The sequence below is a fragment of the Dromiciops gliroides genome, chromosome 2, assembly GCF_019393635.1.
Source record: "Dromiciops gliroides isolate mDroGli1 chromosome 2, mDroGli1.pri, whole genome shotgun sequence".
In the NCBI taxonomy this organism is placed as follows: Eukaryota; Metazoa; Chordata; class Mammalia; order Microbiotheria; family Microbiotheriidae; genus Dromiciops; species Dromiciops gliroides.
In genome coordinates this window covers 273062007-273079976 of record NC_057862.1, presented here as the reverse complement: position 1 = coordinate 273079976, position 17970 = coordinate 273062007, and positions in this window count along the sequence as shown.

Genomic DNA, 17970 nt, shown 5'->3' with positions numbered 1-17970 from the left:
AGAAGCTTTAGCACCAGTCTTTGGGCATTAAGCATTTATTAAACCAAACTAGGTATTAGTAAAAAGAGAACATGTGGAGTTCAGAAAGTTAAGAAAAGGCATATCTAGCCTAGAGTTCCAGTCTGGTCTGGTTCTTCCTCAAGTCCTCCACCATGAGCCTGCTTCAACTATGAACTGTTCCAGCAAACTGAGTGTGGAAGATTTTTATAGATCCGGAGCATAGGTGCTACTTCAAGCTGATTGGTTAGCATCTTCCAAATCCATTGGTTCACTGGACTTGAAGGTGGTCTCCAGTTGAGTTCAAAGTCCTTAGCTTCTGAGAACAATAGCTTCTTAAAGGCTGGCCAGGTGTGGTTGTAACTAATTAACTTGAAGTAGGCTAATCAGCAAAGTCAATCACTCCCACTTAATTCAATTAGTTTAGATTAATCTTCAGGTGGGGCCTTTGAATATCTGCTAAATCCCATTATTTTCTCACACTTCCTCTTGAAATTACTTTTTATTATTTTGTATATACTATATGTGCACATTATTTCTCCAGTAGATGCTAAACTACTTGAGGGTAGGTACTGTATCATTTTTTTTTTTAGTGAGGCAATTGGGGTTAAGTGACTTGCCCAGGGTCACACAGCTAGTAAGTGTTAAGTGTCTGAGGCCAGATTTGAACTCAGGTCCTCCTGAATCCAGGGCCAATGCTTTATCCACTGCGCCACCTAGCTGCCCCTGTTTCATTTTTTAAATTTTGTATCCCCAGCTTCCAGCACAGTGTCTGGTAAATATTAGGTGTTTAAGGGTCTTTTGATTAATTGATCATAAAAAGGTAGTCTTCCATAGAATATTGTTTATTTGTTTCCTTCTCATTTTTTCATCAAAGATGTCATCAAAATGAGTTGAGACTTTTCTAATAAATTATAATTAAGTTTTTTTTCCACTAACAAGCATTTTCTCTCCCCAACTCCTATACTAGAAGAAAAGGAAAAAAAAAAACCTTGAAGGAAATATGTATAATCAAGCAAATGTAATTCCCATATTGGCCACATAAAAACGTATATCTCATTCTGCATTCTGAGGCTATCACCTCTCTGTCAGGAAGTAGGTAGCATTCTTCATTATCAGTCTTTTGGAATTGTGGTTGATCATGGCATTGATCAGAATTCTTAAATCTTTCAAAGTTGTCTTTACAATGTCATTATTAAATAAATTTTTCTCCTGGTTCTATTCACTTCCTTCTCTATCAGTTCATACAAGTCCTCCCAGGTTTCTCTTTCTTCATTTCTTATAACAGTAATGTTTCATTACATTCACATACAATAATTTGCTACCCACTTTGTTTCCAATCCTTTGCCACTACAAAAAGCTACTATAAATACTTTTTGTACATATGAGTTGTGATGATTAAAATCTAATGTGTGTGTCCTTACCTGCCCCTCCCCCCCCCCTCCCGTGTAGGGGGAAACTAGTTAGGATTTACTTATAAATTCAGCAACAGTTTCGGCTTTTAAGCATTTATTAAAGTATATTAGAAGTGGGGCAGCTAGGTGGTGTAGTGGATAGAGCACCGGCCCTGGATTCAGGAGGACCTGAGTTCAAATCTGGCCTCAGATACTTAACAATTACTAGCTGTGTGACCCTGGGCAAGTCACTTAACCCCAATTGCCTCACCAAAAAAAAAAAAGTATATTAGAAGTTAGTAAAGAGAGAGGGAGAACGAAAGAATGGGAAAAAACCCTAGCTCAGACCAATGCTTGAGAGAGAGAGAGAGAGAGAAAGTGCTCCTTCACCTAGCCTCTCACACTTCCAAAGAGACTTCATCCCTGTCAATTCCACCAGAACCAGAAGAGGGGTGGTCCCCACACACAGCTCCAAGCTAATTGGCTGGTCGAATTCAAGTCCATTCATTGACATAACTTAAAGGTGGTCTATGAATAGAGGCAACTTCTGGCTGCCAATTGGACCCTAGAAACCTCAGAAAGGTCAAATGCTTTCTCATCAGGGGGTGGGGCCCCCGGTTCCCACAGAGTCCTTTTCCTCTTTCTTTGATCTCTTTGAGATACTGGCCTAGTTGTTGTACCACTGGGTCAAAGTTTATGCAAAGCTTAATAACCTTTTAGGCATAGTTCCAATTTGCTTTCCAGAATGGTTGGATCAATTCACAGCTCCATTAGGAAAATTTTGACATTCCTGTTTCTCCTGAAGCCTCCCCAACATTTGTCAATTTCTTTTTTTTCCCAATCAATTTTGCTAAGATGATGAGTGTTCAATGGAACCTCAGAGCTACTTTAATTTGCATTTCTCTAATTATTAGCGATTTGGAGCATTTTTCGTGTGGCTATTGATAGCTTGAATTTCTTCCTTTGAAAATTTTCATTTCATATCCTTTGATAATTTATAAATTGGAGAATGGCTCTCAGTCTTATAAATTTAAATCAATTCCTTAATATTTTGAAATCTTTGTCAGAGAAACTTGCTGCCAAGATTTTTTCCCCAGCTACATTCAACTTATACCCTCATTTTCTAACTTAATTTTTTCAATTAAAATACACCTTCTCTCCCTCCCACCTCCTTCCTTCCATGAAAAAGATAGAAAAACAAAACAATTGTAACAAATTTGCATGGCCAAGCAAAATAAGTTCTCACATTAGCCATGCCTCAAAATACTTATGTCTTAATCTGCACCCTGAGTCCATCATTTCTTTGTTGAAAGATACGTATCATATATGAGTTCTCTGTAATTGTGGTTGGTCATTATGCCAATCAGAGTTCCCCCACTTTATAAAGAAGAAGAAGAAGATGGCCAAAGAGAGGGAATATGCTCAGCACCAGTGCTCTAGGTTTGGTGCGGTCTATTTATGCTCCTGTGCTCCTCTTCTCTTTTTGCTTCATTGTTGTTTAGTCATTGTCATTCATGTCTGACCCTTAGTGACCCCTTTTGGGATTTTCTTGGCAAAGATACTGGAATGCCATTTCCTTTTCCAGTGCATTTTACAAATGAAGAAACTGAGGCAAACAGGGTTAAGTGACTTGCACAGGGTCATACAGCTAGTAAGTGTCTGAGGCTGGACTTCCTTACTCCAGTCCCAGCACTCTATCTAGTGCCCATCCGGAGTCTAATCACATACTTTCTTTTTTGTTTTTGTTTCTGTTTTTTTGTTTTTTGCGGGGCAATGAGGGTTAAGTGACTTGCCCAGGGTCACACAGCTAGTAAGTGTCAAGTGTCTGAGGCTGTCTTTGAACTCGGGTCCTCCTGAATCCAGAGCTAGTGCTTTATCCACTGCGCCACCTAGCTGCCCCCCCACATACTTTCTTAAGATCCACCCTCCATGGTTAGAGTTTGTTCTGCTTAGGTGAATTCCCCCTTAATGTGCCCTCCATATTATTCTACATTCTCCCTTTTCTCATTTCCCTCCTCTTTCTTTGTTGTTTGAAATGTATTTCTGTACCCAACTCTGGGTGTATATATTCTTCTCTCCTTTGACCTGTTCAGATGAAAGTCGGGTTTAAGTATCTTGCTCCCTCCCCCCTTACTCCTTGTTTATATTGTACTTGCACACCCAAATTATGTAGGATAATTTCCTCCACCCTTTCTCTCCATTTTTTCCCTTACTATATCTCTTTCTCCCCCTCTTTTTCTTCATTAAAGAACATCAAAACATAAAAAGCTACACTACCAGGGCATTCTGTCTATGAGCCCTGATAATGATAGGATTCTGAAGGGACATGTATTGGCTTCCCATATTAGAATGAAAATAGTTCATCCTTATTTAGTTCCTTTTCTCACTTACATCTACCTTTTTATATTATTTTTCTATGTTTGTATTTCAAAGTTCCCACTTAGAAGTCTATATTTCATTAAAAATATAATTCTCACCCCCCAGGGTTATATTCAGTTTTGCTAAGTAAGTTTTTCTTGGTTATAAAACTGTATTTTTTGCCTTCTGGAATATTGTATTCCAAGTTCCTTACTCCTGTAATCGTGGTGGCTGATAAACCTTGAGTGATCTTAGCTGTGGCTTCCAGGTCCCTGAAATCTTTCAATATTTTTTCTTCTTTGACTGGAACCTCTAGGTTTGGCCTATTATATTCCTAGGAGTTTTTGTTTTGAGGTTTCTTTCAGGAGGTAACCTGGTAGATTCTATTTTCACTTTGCCCTCTGGTTCTAGAAATCTGAGCTGTTCCCCTTTATGATTTCTTAAAATATGATTCTTAGATTCTCACTCCAAAAGATCTATTTTTCAGGTTATGTGTTTCTTATGTGAGATATTTTACACTTTTTTCCAATTTTTTGATCTTTTGACTTTATTTTAATTGTTCTTGTTTTGAAGACATTAATTTCTATTTGTTCCATTTTAATTTTAAAGAATTCTGTTGAGGGCAGCTAGGTGGCACAATGGATAAAGCACTGGCTCTGGATTCAGGAGGACCTGAGTTCAAATCCGGCCTCAGACACTTGACACTTACTAGCTGTATGACCCTGGGCAAGTCACTTAACCCCAATTGCCTCACTAAAAAAAAAAAGTGTATTATGCATAAATTTTCTTTCAGAGTTCCCTATGAAATGTTTACCAGCACATCCCTGCCCCACCTTTCCACCATATTACCAATGTCACTGAGAAGCTAATGGCCATTTTGTAATTTCCCTCATTGCCATGATCAAAGATTTCATCACTTAGTGGACAACTTACTGGTAATAAGCCAGAACCAGTAGAAGTTTCTCTAGTCCTGACAGATCTTGTATTCCATTGGGATAACTTTTGAGAATCCAAAGTCACCTTCATGCCAAAATAAGGCATTGAATAGGACTTTTGTAGGAATTCTATGCAATATTCTCCCAAAATTAAACTTATTGTTTAATTTACTTAAATTATTTTTTCCTATCTATGTAGCATATACTCAAATAGTCACTTGGATGTTACCTTATTGATATGGATGTTCTTTCCAATGATGCAGATTGCAATCTCTTCATGCCTACAATGAAATTCTTGTTCGTTATGTAATGATTGGAATGATGCCACCTACTGGAGACTTGCTGTGGGAAAGCTCCACCATGAGGAAAATGCCTCAGAGACATTGTGGCTTTTCCTTGGCGTCAGGAAATGACATTTGCTCATGGGTGCTGTCTATCAAGGCTACCAGCCAATCAACTTGAGGAGCCTCCTATTTTCTGGGAGGAGACAGGAAGGAGGAAAGGGAGCCTGCGCGGAGAGTGCTTGGGCTTTTGGGTTCCTGACTTGGTGGTGGTGGTGGCAGAGGACTTCACAGGAAATTTGAGGAAAGATAGGAATGCCAAGGCTGTTGGAATTCTATTTCTCAATCTTTTTCTATTTTCCAATAAACCCTTAAAAACCTAAACTCGTTTTATCAGTGATTTTAGTCAGTTTCCCCAAAAACTGGGGGAACAGATTAGAATCCACATTTAGAATCTTAAATTACACAGTTATCTCCCACAAATTTGCTACATAGTGTTTATCCAATGTTCTGGAATCCTTCCACAGGTTTTCTTAACATCACAAGAATAAAAGTGGAACACTCACGTTGTCTACTACTGTTACTAGCCTTCACCATCTGGCCAGGCCATCTTTTTTTCCTACCATACATTTCTTTGGCAACATGTTTTATTCCTGTTCTTCAAAGTTCCTCATAGGTTGTAGCCTTTATACCCCACATCTACATCCCATGAGCTTTTCCATGGCCATCTGTGTGATTTTTTTTTTCACTTTTTCAGAAACTGCTCCATGTCTCACAACCAGACAATACCACCAGTAGAATGTTGGTATTTAAAAGGTGGGCCGTGTGACAATAATAAGTGTTGCTGCTTGGCCAAGGACAGAGGATTGGACCACCCTCTCTTTTTCTTAGAGACCCATCTCAGCTCTGAGCCCATGCATGCATGTGAACTGGGTTCAGTCATGGGAGATCTGACTTCTAAAGGAAGGGGTTAAATTATTTCTCAAACTCTCTGGCTCTTTACACTACTGCCTCAGAATCCCAGAGATTAACATTTAGATTTGGGCTCAGGTCTCTGGTCTCCCCAAAGGGGAATAGAAAAGTATTTAGTGTATACTATTGATCATATATAGGATGGCTACTTATTAAAGAAATTCTTAAAAGAGAAAGAGAGATTCCCCAATTGAGAAATGGTCAAAGGATATGAACAGGCAATTTTCTGATGAAGAAATCAAAGCTATCTACTGCCATATGAAAAAATGCTCTAAATCACTATTGATTAGAAAGATGCAAATTAAAACAACTCTGAGATACCACCTGACACCTGTCAGATTGGCTATATGACAAAAAAAGGAAAATGATAAATGTTGGAGAAGCTGTGGAAAAATTTGAACACTAATGCATTGTTGGTGGAGCTGTGAACTGATCCAACCATTCTGGAAAGCAATTTGGAACTATGCCCAAAGGGCTATAAAGCTGTGCATACTCTTTGACCCAGCTTTGGGTCTTTTCCCCAAAGAGAGCATAAAAAATGGAAAAGGACCCACATGTACAAAAATATTTATAGCTGCTATTTTTGTGGTGGCAAGGAATTGGGAATTGAGGGGATGCCCATCAACTGGGGAATGGCTGGACAAGTTGTGGTATATGAATGTAATGGAATACTATTGTGCTGTTAGAAATGATGAGCAGGTAGATTTCAGAGAAACCTGGAAGGACTTATAGGAACTGATGCTGAGTGAAGTGAGCAGAACCAGGAGAACATTGTACACAGTATCAACAACATTGTGTGTTGATCAACTGTGGTGGACTTGACTCTTCTCAGCAATACAGTGGTCCAAGATAGTTCCAAAGGACTCATGGTGGAAAATGCTTTCCAAATCCAGAAAAAAAACCACTATGGAATCTAGACGCATATTGAACCATACTATCTCTATTTTTTTTTGTTGTTTTTCTTTTTTGAGGTTTGTCCTTTTTGCTCTGATTCTTCTTGCACAGCATGACTAATGCAGAAATATGTTTAATGTGATTGTACATATATAACCTATATCGGATTGCTAGCTGTCTTGGGGAGGGGAGAGGAAGGGGAGGGAGAAATAAAAAATTGAAACTAGAAATCTTATAAAAACAAATGTTGCAAACTAAAAAAAGAGAAATAATGAACATTTAGAATTCTGAAATACGATAATTTATATGAACTGATGGTGAAGTAAACAACTAGGAATACATACACAATAAAGTAGAAAGAATAAAAACAAACAAAAAAAGAGAAAGAGAGAGAGGGAGGGAGGGAAGAGGGAAGGAATTAAGGAAGGCAAAAAGAAAGGAAGGAAGAAAAACATAAAGACTTAAAACAGGACATAATAATGTAACCATCTCCTTGAGAGGTTGAGACTCAAACATTAGGATATGAAGCAGTTTATGAGACTGCTGAATAAACATTTTGCATTTCACTGAACTCTTCATTATCTAAGCAATACCTACCAGGTCTCTGTTTTCTGAGAAGTTGGGCCTTATTTACCCAGCGAGTGGTTATTCTTTCCTCCAAGAAGCAATTTAGTATGTGTAGAGTGAGTACCTCACTGAGGAGCCAGGATCTCCAGATCTCTCAGATTCATAAAGTGGCCTCCAAGACTGGAAGTGCCTGACTTGGTCACCTCTGATCAAGAAAAGGAAACAATACAGAATAGGCTCTAAGATCCAGGTTCATATATGTCCAGGAAGGACATGTATTCATAAGCCATCATGCAGCCAAGGTCAGGGAAAGGTACGAGCCCTCTCTCCTATTCCTCCAGGAAGAGATTCCAATAGTCCCAACAGGATGGATAGATAGAAGGAAAGGAGAGAGAGGGAAAGGCAGATCATCCCCTTTTGAAGACATTGAATTAGTAACTCTTTCTGCTCGGTGGCCAAAAAGGACAAGGCATTTCAACAATGAGTCACATATGTCACTTGAAGTAAATTTCCAGGAGAGGTCTGGCACATGCTCCCTAGGATTGCTCTGATTTCTACTCACGCTTCATGGGACACAACCTCAGCAACATTTGTATCCAGGAAAAACTTAACTGCATTAAAGGAATTTTGCTATTTCCTGAAGTCAATCAACCCCCTATCTTCTTCCTGTTTAATTTCCCAGGCCAACTTGTTATCCATTTGTACTGTCTGTTCCAGATATGAATACTAACGGACAAGCTGTAAGAATTGTCCCTACAGCTGTTTATCATAATCTGAAGAAAAGACATTCTTCATGTACTTAGTCATTCCTGTGTAGATGGTCAAACCAAACCCTCTTAAGTTTTTACAATTATCTTCCCAAAGAAATGTTCCAGAGCTTGATGCCACCAGCACGATGTCATTCATGAATAGAATCTTCTGGTGGATCTTGCCATGCACGGGGAATCCCTCTTTAATTTGTGCTCTAAGCTGGGTTTCCTCCATCACAGTGGCAAACATCTCTGTTGGAGCATATTTCTCCTGGTTTTGGGTCTCATTTGATGTTTATGATCAGAGAGACATTGAACAAGATTATTTCTGTTTTGATATCTTTCAAGGAATCTTGAAGAATTTTTATATTAATATAGAAAGATACCTTATTGGAATCAAGGCTTTAAAGTGGTGTTTTCCTAATAGGCACTGTTTTCATTCTTAAGAATAATATTATGATAATAAGTTGTTGGAATTGCAACTTGGTATTTCAACTTTTCATCATAAAGTTCATATTTATTCATGTACTTAATACTGCAATGACAGTGTATGATATAGCTATGCAGAAGTTGATCTCTGCTTTGAATTCAAAATCATTCATAAATGTCCTAGTTTGCTCTGAGACAGAATCTCTGTGAAAATGTACCACCATAATATCTACAATACATGACAACAATAAAAAGCAAGCTGAGAAGAACAGGGGGGTTTTTATACTTCAGTCCACATAACTTTCTTCTTTTTTGGTATAATTATGTAATTTCTTTGTTGTTATTTAACTGTTTCATGTATGTGTTGTATGTCTTTTCCTCAAAAATAAGACCAGGTCTTATGCTTCTTTGTATATTCCATTGTGTCTAGAAGAGAGTTCAACATATAGAAAGTACTCAATACATTTTTTGTCAAATGAATTGTCATTTCTACAATTTTATAGCATGGGGGGGGGGCATAGCTAGGTGGTACAGTGGATAAAGCACCAGCCCTGAATTCAGGAGGACCTGAGTTCAAATTTGGCCTCAGACACTTAACACTTACTAGCTGTGTGACCCTGGGCAAGTCACTTAACCCTCATTGCCCCACCCAAAAAAACCCCAAACAAACAAAAATTTTATGGCATGTATTCTTTTACAGAGTATCTAGTTAAACAGATGTTACAAATAGAAGGTAAATAATAAGTAAGTTGAAATTTATATATATATGTATATATAGTATAATTACTCTTTTTTTTTCAGGACAATGAGGGTTAAGTGACTTGCCCAGGGTCACACAGCTAGTAAGTGTCAAGTATCTGAGGTCAGATTTGAACTCAGGCCCTCCTGAATCCAGGGCTGGTGTTTTATCCACTGCGCCATATAGCTGCCCCCTGGATAATTAATCTTAATAATAATAATAATAATATTAGCCTTCATTTAGTGCTTTTAAGGTTTACAAGTTACTTTACATATGTCATTTCATCCGATCCTCATAACCATCCTATGAGGTATGTTCTATTGTTATATTCATTTCATAAATGAAGAAATAGGTTAAAAGATATTAAGTGACTTGCCTAGGGTTACACAGTTAATGTCTGTGGCAGGATCTGAACTCAGATCTTCCTGGCTATAAGTCTGTCTCTATCCCCTCAATACCTAAATTCCTCCATAACTCTTGGTTGATTAAGAAACAATGCTATGCTGGGATGCTAATCCACTGTTGGTGCAGTTGTGAAAAGATCCAACCATTCTGGAGAACAATTTGGAACTATGCCCAAAGGGCTATAGAACTATACATACCCTTTGATCCAGCAATACCACTATTAGGTTTATATCCCAAAGATATCCCCTAAAAGAGAAAAATACCCATTTGTACAATTGGAATTGGAAATCAAAGCAATGCCCATCAATTGGGGAATGGCTGAACAAGCTGTGATTTATTATGGTGATGGAATATTATTGTGCTATAAGAAATGACAAGCAGTATGATTTGAGAAAAGGCCTGGAAAGACTTGTATGGATTGAAGTATAGTGAAGTGAGCAGAACCAAGAAAACATGCACAGAGACAGCAATGTTGCTTAATTAAGAACTGTGAATGACAACTATTCTCATAAATACAATGATTCAAGACAATCCCAAAGGACTATTGATGAAACATACTATCCAAGTCCAAAGAAAGAACTGATTATTGGGGCAGCTAGGTGGTGCAGTGGATAGAGCACCAGCCCTGGATTCAGGAGGACCTGAGTTCAAATCTGACCTCAGGCACTCAACACTTACTAGCTGTGTGACTCTGGGAAAGTCACTTAACCCCAATTGCCTAAAAAAAAGAAAGAAAGGGGCAGCTAGATGGCGCAGTGGTTAAAGCACTGGCCCTGGATTCAGGAGTACCTGAGTTCAAATCCGGCCTTAGACACTTGACACTTACTAGCTGTGTGACCATGGGCAAGTCACTTAACCCCCATTGCCTAAAAAAAAAAAAAAAAAAAAAAAGAAAGAAAGAACTGATATTGATGGAAGCATGCTATTTTTACTTACTTTCATTTTCTTTCTTCAAGTTTTCTTGTACAAAATGACTAATATGGTAATGTTTTACATAATTGTAAAAAAAGAAAGAAACAATGCTATGGAGATACCTAGGGAAGAAGCTAAGGAAATTTTCAGAAAGCCAGGTCACAATCAGGTATAGCTGAGAATTTGAAACTTCCACCAGCAATGCCAGCAGCATATGTGAACTTTGTTTCATAGTAGATGACTCACAATGAGAGCAGAGAGCAGATGGAAGACTCTGGGAAATAATACAAGGCAAGAGGCAAAGAAGTAAGGCTAAAGACCTTAAGTTCCATTCCCTATAGGACACATTACTGTTGAGATGATTGCAGACATTGGACCATTCAGCAGAGTGATGTACTGAACTATAACTGATCCCATTCATCATCCCTGGAAATAATTGGTTCTGCTTGGGCCCTAATGCTCTATGGCTATGTGATGACTTTGGCTAATTGGGCAAGGTAGAAACTTAGAGCTATTTAAAAATGATCTTTCTGGCCCAGTATTACAGCACATATCACTAAGAAATGTAAGAGTTATGCTCAGTGAATACAAAGAAAAGTGTTATTTTTTTCATGCTGCATATTTGGAGAATAGAAGCACTAGTAAAGCTTTAGAACTTTTATTGACTTTTTAAAAAAATCTCTAGAACAAGATAGTAATAACATAAGTTATGTCTTAGTGGAGATAGTAACTAATCATTTCACCAGGTACATAAGTATCCCTAACCAGGAACAAGAAAACTTAAGAGTTGCAAAAGTATTTAACGGGGTATGGACTCTCCTCCAATCAGGAACCTTTGATCAAGACAGCAACTTTCAGAACAAACTATTCAAAGAAATGCTAAAGAACTCTAGTTCCAAGTAGACCCACATTTCAATTACAAAATGATGAAAGTGTAAGGAACACTGAGACCTAAAAAAAATCTCAGTGGAATCAACATTGAGCATTCTTAGTATATGCCTACAACTCCATCAGAAATGATACTACAGGTTTACGCTATAATTTTCTGATGTTAGGGCAGGAACCACACCTACCTGTTGACCTGTGCATTTCAGTGTCAGAAGATTGTAGTTATTTGTACTTCCTTCTTAAAGAGGTCCATGACATGGGTTTAAGTGAGACAGGTGTGCAAAGTCACTCTGATGTCATGCCTTGCATGCAGTGAATTGGATTTAAGTGAGGCAGGGCTGTGCAAAGTCACCAGCCTCACTCTCTCCTCCAGAGCCATCTGGGTCCAGTAGCAAGGTATATATCAGGGTGACTGGAGATATCTTCAAATGTTTAAGTCAATTGGGATTAAGTGACTTGCCCAGGATCTCACAACTAGTAAGTGTCTGAGGTGAGATTTTAACTCAGGACCTCCCAACTTCAGGGCCAGTGCTCTATCCGATGTTCCTCCCAGCAGGGGCATCATTCCAACTCTCACAGTCCCCCCTGTGCTTCAAGTGAAGAAACATGGTTTCCTCACAAGAAGCAATGACATTACAGATGCTTATGACTAACTAAGTAAAGGGAATGAAAAGAGAGAAAAAGAAATTGAGCGATGCATTGACAAAGGCTAAAGGGGACACTCCCTTTATAAACAGTGTATACAATGTGGAAGAGGAAAACAGGAAAATGTCCATTTAAGTCTTTGGAAGTCTTTTCTCAGATGGTTCTTGGGATGTCCTCTGGGTGTAGTCATGGAATGGAAGTCTTTTCAGGTGTTTCAGATGCTGGTAATCAGCCAGGAAAATTTCCTACAAAATTGAGCTTAACACAACTTTAAATAGCTTTGCCAATAATCAAATCAAACAATGAGAGTTCTCAAAAAAAATGTCTAAGGAAATTCAGAATCTTAGTTATTACACATGAAACATATAATAAAAACAAAAATTGAAACATTCTCTAAAACGTAATATTACTACACTCCTCTGAAACTTAATATTACTGTACCCCTCCCCCCCGCGAAGGATAAATTGAGAAGACAATTGTGATATTAATTTAGAAAATAATTTTTATCTTTGTTTCATCACTTTTTGCATCAACTGTCTAATTATCCTCATGCCATTATGAGAAATTAAAGAATCTAATATAATTGGTAGCAGATGTCAAGGCCAAATCCAACATTGTGTCCATCATGACATCTGAGATAATTATGGGGTTACCATAAAAGAATAGAGAAGTGATGGGGGATGAGCATTCCCACACTTGAGCAATATATACAGCCCATGCAGTATGCCAGGCTTAAAATAGGTGGATGGGATATATGTCCATGCCCCTGAACACATTGGAGGAAACTGAGTCAGGGTTAATCAGATGCATGGGATTGAGATGTCCATGGCATCAGGCATATAGGAGAGGGAATAGAAGCCAGGCATAGAATGAGATGGGTGGGATGAAAACTTCCAGCCATCTATACAATATTGTGGGGAAATGGAGCCAAAAGAAGCCAACCTTAGCTCTTGCCAATAGCCATTCTCTTGGCCTTTCCCAAGTCAGTGCAGTACCTGGACTTTATCCGTGTCTCCCCTTCTGTGAGAGTTCAATGCCTGCTCTTGTATGTGTTCCTCTCATGGATGAAGGCAATTAATGTCTTAAATGGTAAATTCCCATAATCCAAGTCTCATATGGATTTTTAAATTGAGGATAATAATGATCACAAAAAATGTGAATTTGTTTTGACTCAGAATATGATATACAATATGCAACAATTCCAAATAATAACTTTTTTTTTTACGCCCCTGCTGGGAGGAACATTGCGAGCTCTGGCCTGAGGGGAGACATGTGACTTTAGCATCCAGAAGCTGGCCAGCCAACACCCAAGAACTTGTTTCTATAGAGCCGTCTGTTATACTTGTCAATCAGAGCTACCAGCCAATTTAAAAAAATGTAATATGCTGTATGTATCAAGTTTAAATTTGTGCGACATGAGTTATATTTTGAAGAACTATCACTGTTTAATTTGATCATTGACAATGCTATACTAAAGATTAGTGGAAATCCAGCAGTTAAACGGCTAAAGAGGTAAAAGCATCCAGAGACAGCCAGACAGCCAATTAAAAAACATAATATGCTGTATGTATCAAGTTTAAATTTGTGCAACATGGGTTATATTTTGAAGAACTATCACTGTTTAATTTGATCATTGACAATGCTATACTAAAGATTAGTGGAAATCCAGCAGTTAAACAGCTAAAGAAGTAAAAGTATTCAGAGACAACAAGAATCCAGGATCCAGACCAGAACCCAGACTCCCTGATGATATCTTAACCCTCAAAGAAGACAAGATTTCAAGGACTTTAAATGAACATTTTTGGTTTTTCCTTCTGTTACTATATACACCATCTGTAATATGTATTTTCTGCAGAGGCCCTCCCTCTGTAGACATTGTCAAAGCACAAGTCCGTGAGGGACTGCCCCCTGGACAAAATTTTCCCTTTCTCCCTTTCCTATATTGTTATTAGCATATTGTTTGTTAGCATAGGTTATGATATCCTGTTATTTTTTACTGTTTCATCAAGTAAACACCCCGTGTTTCTTGAAGAAACAAAGCGGGGAATGTGATAAAATAATGGAATTTGGCAGATGCCCAGGGGTCCCACCTGATTGATTTAGTATTGTTTGAATTGGGTGAGAATGAGAAACTAAGTACCTACTTGGGAATGATTGGAGGCCACACCTGGCCGGCCCTGAGTGATGTATACTACTGATGTCAGCAGGGGTATCATTCTAACTCTCACAAAAATAAACTATTATATCATTATAAAAATAGTTTTCACCTCATGCACTCCCTGAAAAAATCTCAAGGATTTCTGGGAGGATCCCCTCTGGGATCTGTTAGGAATTCCAGAACCACGCTTTGGTTTTGTTTTTTGTTTTTTAGCATTCTGTATAAAAAAAATTTTAATAGTATTTTTATTTTTTACAATTGTATGTCAAGACAATTTTTAGTATTCTTTTTTTTTTTTTGGTGAAGCAATTGGAGTTAAGTGACTTGCCCAGGGTCACACAACTAGTAAATATTAAGTGTCTGAGGCCAGATTTGAACTCAGGTCCTCCTGATTCCAGGACCAGTGCTCTATCCACTGTACCACCTAGCTGCCCCAGCATTCATTTTTACAAGATTTTGAGTTCCAGATTTTTCCTCTCTCTCCCCTTCCCTCTTCCTAAAATGGTAGGCAATTTGATAGAGGTTATATATATATATGCATAATTATGTAAAACATATTTCCCTGTTAGTCATAGTTGTGAAAAAAGAAACAAATCAAAAGAAAAAAACATGAAAAAATAAGTGAAAAAAGTATACTTCAATCTGCATTCAGAGTTCATCAGTTCTTTGGATGTAGATAGCATTTTCTGTCAAGGATCCTTTGTACTTGTCTTGGATCACTGTGTTGCTGAGAGGAACTAAGTCATTCATAGTTGATCATCATATAATGTTGCTGATACTGTGTACAATGTTTTCCTGGTTCTGCTCACTTCACTTTGTATCACTTCTTGCAAGTCTTTCCAGGTTTTTCTGAAATCTGGCTGCTTATCATTTCTTTTTGCACTATAGTATTCCATCACATTCATATACCACAACCTGTTCAGCCATTCCTCAATTGATGGGCATCCCCTCAATTTCTAATATTTTGCCCCCCTGAAAAGGCCTGCTATAAATATTTGTGTACATGTAAGTCCTTTTCCCTTTTTTATTATGTCTTTGGGATACAGACCTAGTAGTGGTCTTATTGGATCAAAGGGTATGCCCAGTTTGATTGCCCTTTGGCCATAGTTTCAAGTTGTTCTCCAGAATGTTTGGATCAGTTCACAACTCCACCAACAATGCATTAGTACCCCAATTTTCCCACATCCTCTCCAACATTTATCATTTTTCTTTTTTTGTCATATTAGCCAATTTGGTAGATATGAGGTAGTACCTCCAAGTTTTTTAATTTGCATTTCTCTAATCAAAAATTATTTAGAGCACTTCTTCATATGACTATAGATAGCTTCATCTGAAAGCTGCCTGTTTGTATCCTTTGACCATTTATTAATTGAGCAATGGCTTGTATTCTTATAAATTGAACTCAGTTTTCTATGTATTTAAGAAATTAGGTCTTTATCAGAAACACTGTAAAAATTGTTTCCCAGCTTTCTGCTTTTCTTTTAATCTTGCTTGCATTGGTTTTGCTGAACCACTGACCTAAACATTCAGCCAAGAGAAAGAATTGTGTTTAGAAAGCTTGATACTAAGGGACACACAAGTTAGTGAATACACAGAAAACTAGTCCATGGCAAGTTGCTGAGAGACTTGATGAATTACCTATTTACAGAATACTCCCAAAAAGTGGTGAGAACCCTGTAAAGATAATTAATCACACCCACCTGTTGCCCACAGGAGAGTTAGATTCTCTGATCAACATGAAGAAAGAAGTCATAATTAACAAAGTGAGTAAATGACATTTACTAGACAATAGTTTAGAGAGTGATGAAAACACTGTGTTAGGGTAATCCAACAACCTTGTCTCTAACTGAGGAAAACCCCAGTTCAGACTGAAACTGGGGCAGTAGCTTTCCTAACACTTTACCCAAAGGAAGTCCTGACAGCCTGGGGCCTTGAAAGTTCAGGTTTAGGAATCTAGATCTATAAACTCATTATGATGATGGTCAGCCCATACCATTAGCCAGCTCAAGTATGAGGCAAAAATGTCAACAGATTGCAAGAGAGCTAGATCTACTTTCCCTTTGGACCAACTAACATAAAAAACAGTTACACATGTAGCCAGATGATTGTAATATTTACCCATGTAATATATGCCTTGCATGTAATTGCATATGTTAATTATATGTGCTTGTGGCTTCTAAGTTATGGTTTCTATTTTATTACTTTGTACTTTATGTTTATTTGTTTATGTGTTGTCATTTATATACTAAGCTACTTCTGTCTGTTAGCTATTGTTTTTCTGTTTATCTATGTTGTAGAAATTGAATTGGCTTGTTAGGTCCATCCCAGGGAATATGTGCCAAGAGCTCCCCTAGAAACTTTTAGGTTCTCCATTGAAAATTTGGCAGCAAAAATAAACAAACAAATAAATAAATGCACAAATAAATAATTAAGCAAATAAATAAATGAGTGAGTGAGTGACTAAATGAGCAAACATAAGTAAATGAACAGATAAGTGACTGAATAAACAAATAAATAAATGAATGAATGAATGAATAAATGAGTGATTTAAAAAAAAAAATTTAAAAGAGGAAAAAAGAAAATCTGACAGCATTTGGGTGCATCAGAAACAACAAACTCCCTGGCTACTTCTAGTCATGTAGTCACTGAAACCTAAAAGGTTATTTTGGTATGATGTGGCAAACCATGAATGATTCTTTAGCCCTCTTCCCATCCCATGACAGCAAGAGGGATAATCCTGCTTCATCAGATAAAAGTAAAAATAGCTTCTGGTTTGCTCTCTTCCTTTGACCCTTGAGTCTTGAAACTCCAAGACTTCCAGTGAGGAGCTAGGAAAGGAGGGCCCTTCACCCCAGCATTGTAGCAACTATGAGCACATAGTAATTAAGGGTAAAGTGACTCCTACTAGGAAAGCTTGTGCCTGGTTCCCCAAGTGCCTTTTTAATTTTGTGTTTTTTTTCCCTTGGCTAAGTAATTAACCATTCTTTTTTTAAAATTGTATTTTATTTTTCCAATTGTATGTAAGGACAATTTTTAACATCCATTTTTTAAAATAAAATTTTGAGTTCCAGATTTTTCCCTTTCTCCCCTCTATCCTACCTAAGATGCTAAGCAATTCGATATAGGATATATATATACAATCATGTAAACATATTTCCATATTAGTCATATGAAAGAAGAAAGAAAAATTTTTTTAAAGTGAAAATAGCATGCTTCAATCTGCATTCAGAGTCCATCATTTCTTTCTCTGGATGTGGATAGCATTTTCCTTCATGAATCTTTTGAATTATCTTGGATTCTTGTATTGCTGAGAAGAGCTAAGTCATTCATAGTTGATAATCACATAATGTTCTGTTACTGTGTACAATGTTCTCCTGGTTCTGCTAACTTCACTTTGTATCAGATTTTTCTGAAATCTACCTGCTCATCATTTCTTTTTGCACAATAGTATTCCATTACATTCATATACCACAACTTGTTCAGCCATTCCCCAATTGATGGGCATCCCCTCAATTTCCAATATTTTGCCACCATGAAAAGGCCTGCTATAAATATTTGTGTACATGTAGGTCCTTTTCCCATTTTTATGATGTCTTTGGGATACAGACCTAGCAATGGTATTATTGGATCAAAGGGTATGCCCAGTT